The sequence below is a fragment of the Stegostoma tigrinum genome, chromosome 9 (genome assembly GCF_030684315.1).
Source record: "Stegostoma tigrinum isolate sSteTig4 chromosome 9, sSteTig4.hap1, whole genome shotgun sequence".
Taxonomy (NCBI): Eukaryota; Metazoa; Chordata; class Chondrichthyes; order Orectolobiformes; family Stegostomatidae; genus Stegostoma; species Stegostoma tigrinum.
In genome coordinates, this window is record NC_081362.1 from 79,164,206 (window position 1) to 79,172,265 (window position 8,060).

Genomic DNA, 8,060 nt, shown 5'->3' on the forward strand with positions numbered 1-8,060 from the left:
TGTAGAGATAGTAGGAACTGCTGATGCTGGAGAATCTGAGACAACAAGATGTAGAGCTAGATGAACTCAGCAGGCCAAACAGCACCAGAGGAGTAGGAAAGCTGACATTTCGGGTTGAGACCCTTCTTCAGAAATGGGGAAGGGGAAGAGGATTCTGAAATAAATAGGGAGAGAAGGGAAGGCAGATAGAAGGTGGATAAAGGAAAAGATAGGTGGAAAGGAGACCGACAGGTCAAAGAGGCGGGGTTGGAGCCAGTAAAGGTGAATGTAGGTGGGGGGGTTGCGGGGGGGATAAGTCAGTCCAGGGAGGATGGACAGGTTAAGGAGGCGGGATGACACTAATGGGTAGGAGAAGGGGTTGAGGCTTGAGGTTGGTGGAATGGTTCGGGAGGCAGGGACAAACTGTGCTCGTTTTCGGATGTGATCGAGGGAGGGGAGATTTTGAAGTTGTGAAGTCCACATTGATACCTTGGGCTGCAGGGCTCCCAAGCGAAATATGAGATGCTGTTCCTGCAGCCTTCGGGTGGTATCATTGTGGCAATGCAGGAAGCCCAAGATGGACATGACATCCAAGGACTGGGAGGGGGAGTTGAAATGGTTCGCGACTGGGAGGTGCAGTTGTTTAGTGTGAACCGAGCGTAGGTGTTCCACAAAGTCGTCTTGCCGGGTGCTTCTGTCCCCACAGACCTCCCTATTACTGAAGATGAATGGTCAGTCCTCAGTAAAGAACTCACCTTTGTCCCCCTCCACCCAAACATCAACGAATACAATTCACACTTGGATGTTGAACAGTTTTTCCGCCACCTCCACGCTTACTACTTTAATCGTGAGCCTAAACCTCCCTTGACTGACTCCTTCTCCTCCCTCCAACACATCCCCTCCTCCTGGACACCATCCCAAGGCTTCCTACTCTCCCTCGACCTCTTCATCTCCAACTGCCGTTGCGACATTGATCGCCTCAACCTCCCCACCACTCACCCCCTCTAACCTCTCCCCCGCAGAATGTGCAGCCCTCCACTTGAATCCCAACTTCACCATAAAACCCACGGACAAGGGAGGCACAGTTGTAGTATGGCGAACTGACCTTTACATTGCCGAGGCCAGATGTAAGCTCTCTGACACCACCTCCTACGACTCCCTTGATAATGATCCCACCAAACCATCATCTCCCAAACCATTCACAACCTCATCACCTCAGGTGACCTCCCACCCACAGCCTCCAACCTCATTGTTCCCAAACCCTGCACCGCCTGCTTCTATCTCCTTCCCAAAATTCACAAACCTGACTGCCCTGGTCGACACATTGTCTCCTGTTCCACCGAAACCATCTCCACTTATCTTGACCCCATTGTCAGGATTGTTTTCGGAGATCCTCACGGACTTGATGCAATAACAAGACACCGTCCTGTTTAGAAAAACACAAATCCTTTTTTACCAAGCAAGTACAAGCTGTGGAGAATCACTGTACTTAACCCGGCACAGAGTGCAGAGTCTTGCAAGTAATTCTCCCCGAGCAGCGGACAGTCCCCGCTTCTTATACTTTACAAAGTAAATAATACATAAAACAATTTCACATCTCACAATGACATGATACATGAAACAATTATTACAACAGACAAAGACAGGATACAAAACAATTATTACATCAAGAACATAAAAGACCAGTCTATAGTATCGATCGTTTGTGAAGTGTCTGCTAATGGCAGGAGGCGATTTGAAGTTGTTAACGAGACAGATTGTAATTTCAAGTTGCTGATGTGTCTGGCTGGAACAAAGTCAGTGCCCTGCCCTCTTTGTCAGAGACAGAAGTTACATACTTCAGAAGTCTCACACCTTTACAAATGTTCCTCACTTAACCTTACTTGAGACAGTTTAACTCTAATTTTATTCACTTGGGAAGCTTAAGGCAGTGTCTGCATACCGATGTGTAGGAAGATAAGGAGTTACAAAGTCTTACACCAAATGCCTAGCTAGGCAAGAAGCTTTAGGGCAGTGCCTGCATACCTATGTGCAGGCTGATAAAGGACATTAATTTATACAAGTATAGAAATCAGTGGGATGTTATCCCAGTAACATCTTACCATTTTCTCCCCATTGGTCCAGGAACTTCCCACCTATGTCCTTGACACCACCCATGGCCTCCACCTCCTCCAAAACTTCTGATTCCCTGGTCCTCAACACCTCAACTTTACCATGGACGCCCAGTTCCTGCACGCTTGCATTCCCCATGCAGATGGCCTAAAGGCCCTCTGCTTCTTCCTGTCCTGCAGGCCTGACCAGTCCCCCTCCACTGACACCCTCATCCGCTTAGCTGAACTCATCCTCACCCTCATTCTCCTTCAATTCCTCCCACTTCCTACAGACAAAGCAGGTGGCCATGGGTACCCACATGGTCCCAAGCCATAGGATACGTAGAACAATCCCTCTTCCAAACCTACACTAGCCCTATCACCGACCTGTTCCTCCGTTACATCAATGACTGTATCGGCACTGCCTTGTGCTCCCATGAGGAGCGCGAACAGTTCATCCACTTCACTAACACCTTCCCCCCCCAACCTTGAGTTCACCTGGACCTCTCTCCTTCCAGGACCTCTCTGTCTCCGTCTCTGGCATCCACCTGGAAACCGATATCCATTTCAAGCCTAGGACACATACAGCTACCTAGAATACACCTTCTCTCACCCATCTTCCTACAAAAAGGCAATCCCCTACTCCCAATTCCTTTGCCTCTGCTGCATCTGCTCCCAAGAGGATCTTTGCATCCTCGCTCTCCACTGGAGTCGTACCTGAGGACTGGAGAGAGGCAAATGTAATTCCTCTCTTCAAGAAAGGAACTAGGGAAATCCCCAGCAATTACAGACCAGTAAGTCTCACGTCTGTTGTCTGCAAGGTGTTAGAAAGGATTCTGAGGGATAGGATTTATGACCATCTGGAAGAGCATGGCTTGCTCAAATGCAGTCAACATGGCTTTGTGAGGGGCAGGTCATGCCTCACAAACCTTATTGAGTTCTTTGAGGATGTGACTAGAAAAGTTGATGAGGGTCGAGCTGTGGATGTGGTGTATATGGACTTCAGTAAGGCATTTGATAAGGTTCCCCATGGTAGGCTCATTCAGAAGGTCAGGAGGAATGGGATACAGGGGAACTTAGCTGTCTGGATACAGAATTGGCTGGCCAACAGTAGACAGCGAGTGGTAGTAGAAGGAAAATATTCTGCCTGGAAGTCAGTGGTGAGTGGTGTTCCACAGGGCTCTGTCCTTGGGCCTCTACTGTTTGTAATTTTTATTAATGACTTGGATGAGGGGATTGAAGGATGGGTCAGCAAGTTTGCAGACGACAAAAAGGTTGGAGGTGTCGTTGACAGTATAGAGGGCTGTTGTAGGCTGCAGCGGGACATTGACAGGATGCAGAGATGGGCTGAGAGGTGGCAGATGGAGTTCAACCTGGATAAATGCGAGGCGATGCATTTTGGAAGGTCGAATTTGAGAGCTGAGTACAGGATTAAGGATAGGATTCTTGGCAGTGTGGAGGAACAGAGGGATCTTGGTGTGCAGATACATAGATCCCTTAAAATGGCCACCCAAGTGGACAGGGTTGTTAAGAAAGCATATGGTGTTTTGGCTTTCATTAACAGGGGGATTGAGTTTAAGAGTCGTGAGATCTTGTTGCAGCTCTATAAAACTTTGGTTCAACCGCACTTGGAATACTGCGTCTAGTTCTGGTTGCCCTATTATAGGAAAGATGTGGGTGCTTTGGAGAGGGTTCAGAGGAGGTTTACCAGGATGCTGCCTGGACTGGAGGGCTTATCTTATGAAGAGAGGTTGACTAAGCTCAGACTTTTTTCATTGGAGAAAAGGAGGAGGAGAGGGGACCTAATTGAGGTATACAAGATAATGAGAGGCATAGATAGAGTTGATGGCCAGAGACTATTTCCCAGAGCAGAAAAGGCTAACATGAGGGGTCATAGTTTTAAGCTGGTTGGAGGAAAGTATACAGGGGATGTCAGAGGCGGGTTCTTTACACAGAGAGTTGTGAGAGCATGGAATGCATTGCCAGCAGCAGTTGTGGAAGCAAGGTCATTGGGGTCATTTAAGAGACTGCTGGACATGCATATGGTCACAGAAATTTGAGGGTGCATACATGAGGATCAATGGTCGGCACAACATCGTGGGCTGAAGGGCCTGTTCTGTGCTGTACTGTTCTACGTTCTAAGATGAGGCATTCCACTCCCGGGCATCCCAGGTGTCTTCATTTTTCAAGGACTGCAACTTCCCCTCCACAGTGGTTGAAAATGCCCTCGACCGTGTCTCTCACATTTCCCGCAACTCATCCCTCACACCCCCTACCCATAATAACAACCAAAACAGAATTCCCCTCATCCTCACGTACCACCCACCAACCTCCGGATCCAATGCATCATCCTTTGACATTTCCACCATCTGCAATCCAACCCCACCACCAAAGACATTGTTCCCTCCCCACCCTTATCTGCTTTCTGGAGGGACCACTCTCTCCGTAACTCCCTTGTCTGTTCCATACTCCCCACCAGTCCCACCATCCCCGGCACTTTTCTGTGCAACTGCACAAATGCTACACCTGCCCCTATATGTCCCCCCACATCCCCATCCCAGGCCCTAAGAAGACTTTCCACATCAAGCAAATGTTCACCTGCACACCTGCCAATGTGGTATATGGTATCCGCTGTTCCCTTTGTGGCCTCCTCTACATCGGGGAAACCAAGCCGAGGCTTGGGGACAGCTTTGAAGAACACCTACACTCAGTTCGCAACAAACAACTGCACCTCCCAGTCGCGAACCATTTCAACTGCCCCTCCCAATCCTTGGATGACATATCCATAATGGGCCTCCTGCAGTGCCACAATGATGCCACCCGAAGGCTGCAGGAACAGCATCTCATATTTCGCTTGGGAACCTGCAGCCCAATGGTATCAATGTGGACTTCACCAGCTTCAAAATCTCCCCTTCCCCCACCGCATCCCAAAACCAGCCCAGCTCTTCTCCTCCTCCCTAACCATTCCTCCCACCTCAAGTCTCACCCCCACCTCCGACACACTAACCTCATCCCACCTCCTTAACCTGTCCGTCCTCCTGGACCAACCTATCCTCTCGCTAACTCCCCACCTACACTCACCTCTACTGGCTCCAACCCCGCCTCTTTGACCTGTCGGTCTCCTCTCCACCTATCTTCTCCTTTATCCATTTTCTATCCGCCTCCCCCTCTCTCGCTACTTATTTCAGAATCCCCTTCCCATCCCCCATTTCTGAAGAAGGGTCTCGACCTGAAATGTCAGCTTTCCTGCTCCTCTGATGCTGCTTGGCCTACTGTGTTCATCCAGCTCTACACCTTGTTATACAAGTAGATTAGTTGGTACGTGAATTTATCTGACTTCTGCTACAATCTATGTCTGATGCTTCGCACAGTTCTTTTAAGTGGTAAAAATCCTCAAGACATGACATGGCAGATGCTGAAGGACATTTGCTGACTTCATGTTTCCACACAGACCAATTGAGTGCACTCATGGATATTCCCCTTGGAATATAGTTTGACCGGAAAAATTACCAGCAAGTATTTGGAACAAGACAAGTTACTAGTGGAGGAAATTGGAAAAACAGAGAAGGGCTGTTAAGGTTCAAAGGGCTGAATAGCCTACTACCCCATCTATTTCCTTTGCTACAGAAATTGACACTGGATGTAACATAGAACATAGAATAGTACAGCACAATATAGGCCCTTCGGCCTATGATGTTGTGCCAAACTTTTGCCCTAATCCTCAGAAAAGATTTACAAGGATGTTTCCCAGGTTGGAGGGTTTGAGTTTTAGGGAGAGGCTGAATAGGCTGGGGCTATTTTCTCTGGATTGTTGGAGGCTGAAAGGTGATCTTATAAAGGTTTCTAAAATCATCAAGGGCATGGATAGGGTGAATAGCCAAGTTTTTTTTTCCCAGAATAGGGGAGCCCAAAACTAGAAGGCATAGCTTTAAGGTGAAAGAGGAAAAATCTGAAAGGGACCTAAAGGGTAACTTTTTTACCCAGAGATAGTGCATGTAATGGAATGAGCTGCCAGGGGAAGTGGTGGATGTGTGTAGAATAACAATATTTGAAAGGCATCTGGATGGATACATGAATAGGGAGTGTTTAGAGGGATATTGGTCAAATGCTAGTAAATGGGACTAGGTTAATTTAGGATATCTGGTCAGCACAGCTGAGTTGGACTGAAACGTCTGTTTCCCTGCTGTACATCTCTATGACTCGCCAAAGCCATGAGGACTATTTCTGGGAAACTGAGTCTATACAGGTCAAGTGGCTTCCTGTGCTAGTGCATTGAGCCCCCTGATATCCACGAGAAAAACACCATCTTCAAAGAACACTATCAACTGATAAGTAATAAAGAAGCCCCATTTGCACAGGACCTTAAAAATTCCACACATTTGTTTGAAATTCCATAGGCCCTGGTGAAACATGTAGCACAACCCACAAGCTGACAACGGCTCTCCCTGTCAGTACAGTAGCTCCTTCTTTACTGAAGACTTCAACACACGTAGGTAACTTACATGGTACGTTACATGGAAATCCGTTCATTATTTAACTATCTGAGGTCAGGCTACTGGTTCCAGAAGTGGAACATGAGGGACAGCTCAAATGGTAGCCAGACCATTGCTCTATCCTAGACCTTGTACTATCAACTAATTGAAATAGCTAGACTGGAAGCAGCCAGGGCATATTAAGCAAATGATTGTTGCTGAGCAATGATGGCAACCTGTTGAAATGAGGGGCCCTGTATTTCATAGGCAACACATGCACATATGTTCAGCATAAATGCAATTAAGAGATAGTTAGAACTGCTGATGCGGAGTCCGAGATAACATAGTGTGGAGCTGGAGGAGCACAGCAGGTCAGGCAGCTTCAGAGGTGCAGGAAAGTTGACATTTCAGGTCTGGATCCTTCTTCAGAAATGGGGGAGGGGAAAGAGAGCTTCAAAATAAATAGGAGGGGGTGGGGCTGGGAAAGGTAGGTGGGATGGTGGTAGGTGAGTGCAGGTAGGCAGTGGTGGGGATTGGTTGGTGTGGTGGGAGGAGAGGATAGGTGGGAGAGATGATGGACAGGCTGTCAGGTCAAGGCGGAGGGAATGAGGGGGAGGGTTGGTCATAGGATGAGGCTGGGGATGGGTAATTTTGAAACTGGTAAAGTCCAGATTGAGACTATTGGGTTGTAGGGTCCCAAGGCGGAATATGAGGTGCTGCTTCTCCAGTTTTCGAGTGGTGTCATTCTGACACTGGAGGAAGCCGAGGATAGATCTGTCACCCACTGATTGGGACGGGGAGTTGAAATGGTTCACAACTGAAAGGTGTTGTCATTTGTCACAAACAGAGCGCAGGTGCTCTACAAAGCAGTCTCCGAGCCCTAGCTTGGTCTCACCGATGTAGAGGAAGCCATATTGGGAGCAGTGAATGCAATAGACCAGGCCATGTTTAAAGTTGTGTCTGCACAGACAGAAGATACTGCTTAATGCTTGAAATGTCTGCTCCAAACAACTGGAAGATACATTGAGGTGACAGGATATACAAATTATAACCCAGTGCCCTCCTGAATGCTTCAATTGAACCTGCCTCTACCACACGTCTAAGCAATACATTCTATTCCCTACCTTCTCACTGAGTAATGATGTTTTTCTCATATCCCTCTTATTACTTTTGCAAGTCACTTTAAATCTGTGCTGTCTTGTTCTTGTTCCTTTTACATGTGGCAACAGTTTCTCCCTATCCACTGTACCTTGTCTCTCATGATTTTGAAATCCTCAATTAGATCTTCTGTTAGCCTTCCTATCTCCAAAGAGAACAGACCTAACTTCTTTAATGTATCTTCATAATTGAAATTTCTCATCCCTGAAACAATTCTTGTACAGCACTTCTGCCTTCTCCCCAGTGCGGTCACATCCTTCCCATATTGTTGCACTTAGAATTGTACACAATATTCCAGTTGAGGCCTAACAGGAGTTCTATATAAATTCAACATCATCTCCTTGCTCTTGTACTCTATGCC

The 8,060-nt window shown here is 47.4% G+C and overlaps 1 protein-coding gene across 1 annotated transcript in view; it reads left to right on the forward strand.

Annotated features, from left to right (window-relative positions):
* mocs3 (molybdenum cofactor synthesis 3) overlaps positions 1-8,060 on the forward strand; it is a 208,199-nt gene that overhangs the window by 91,338 nt on the left and 108,801 nt on the right. The gene's annotated exons all lie outside the window — the stretch shown is intronic.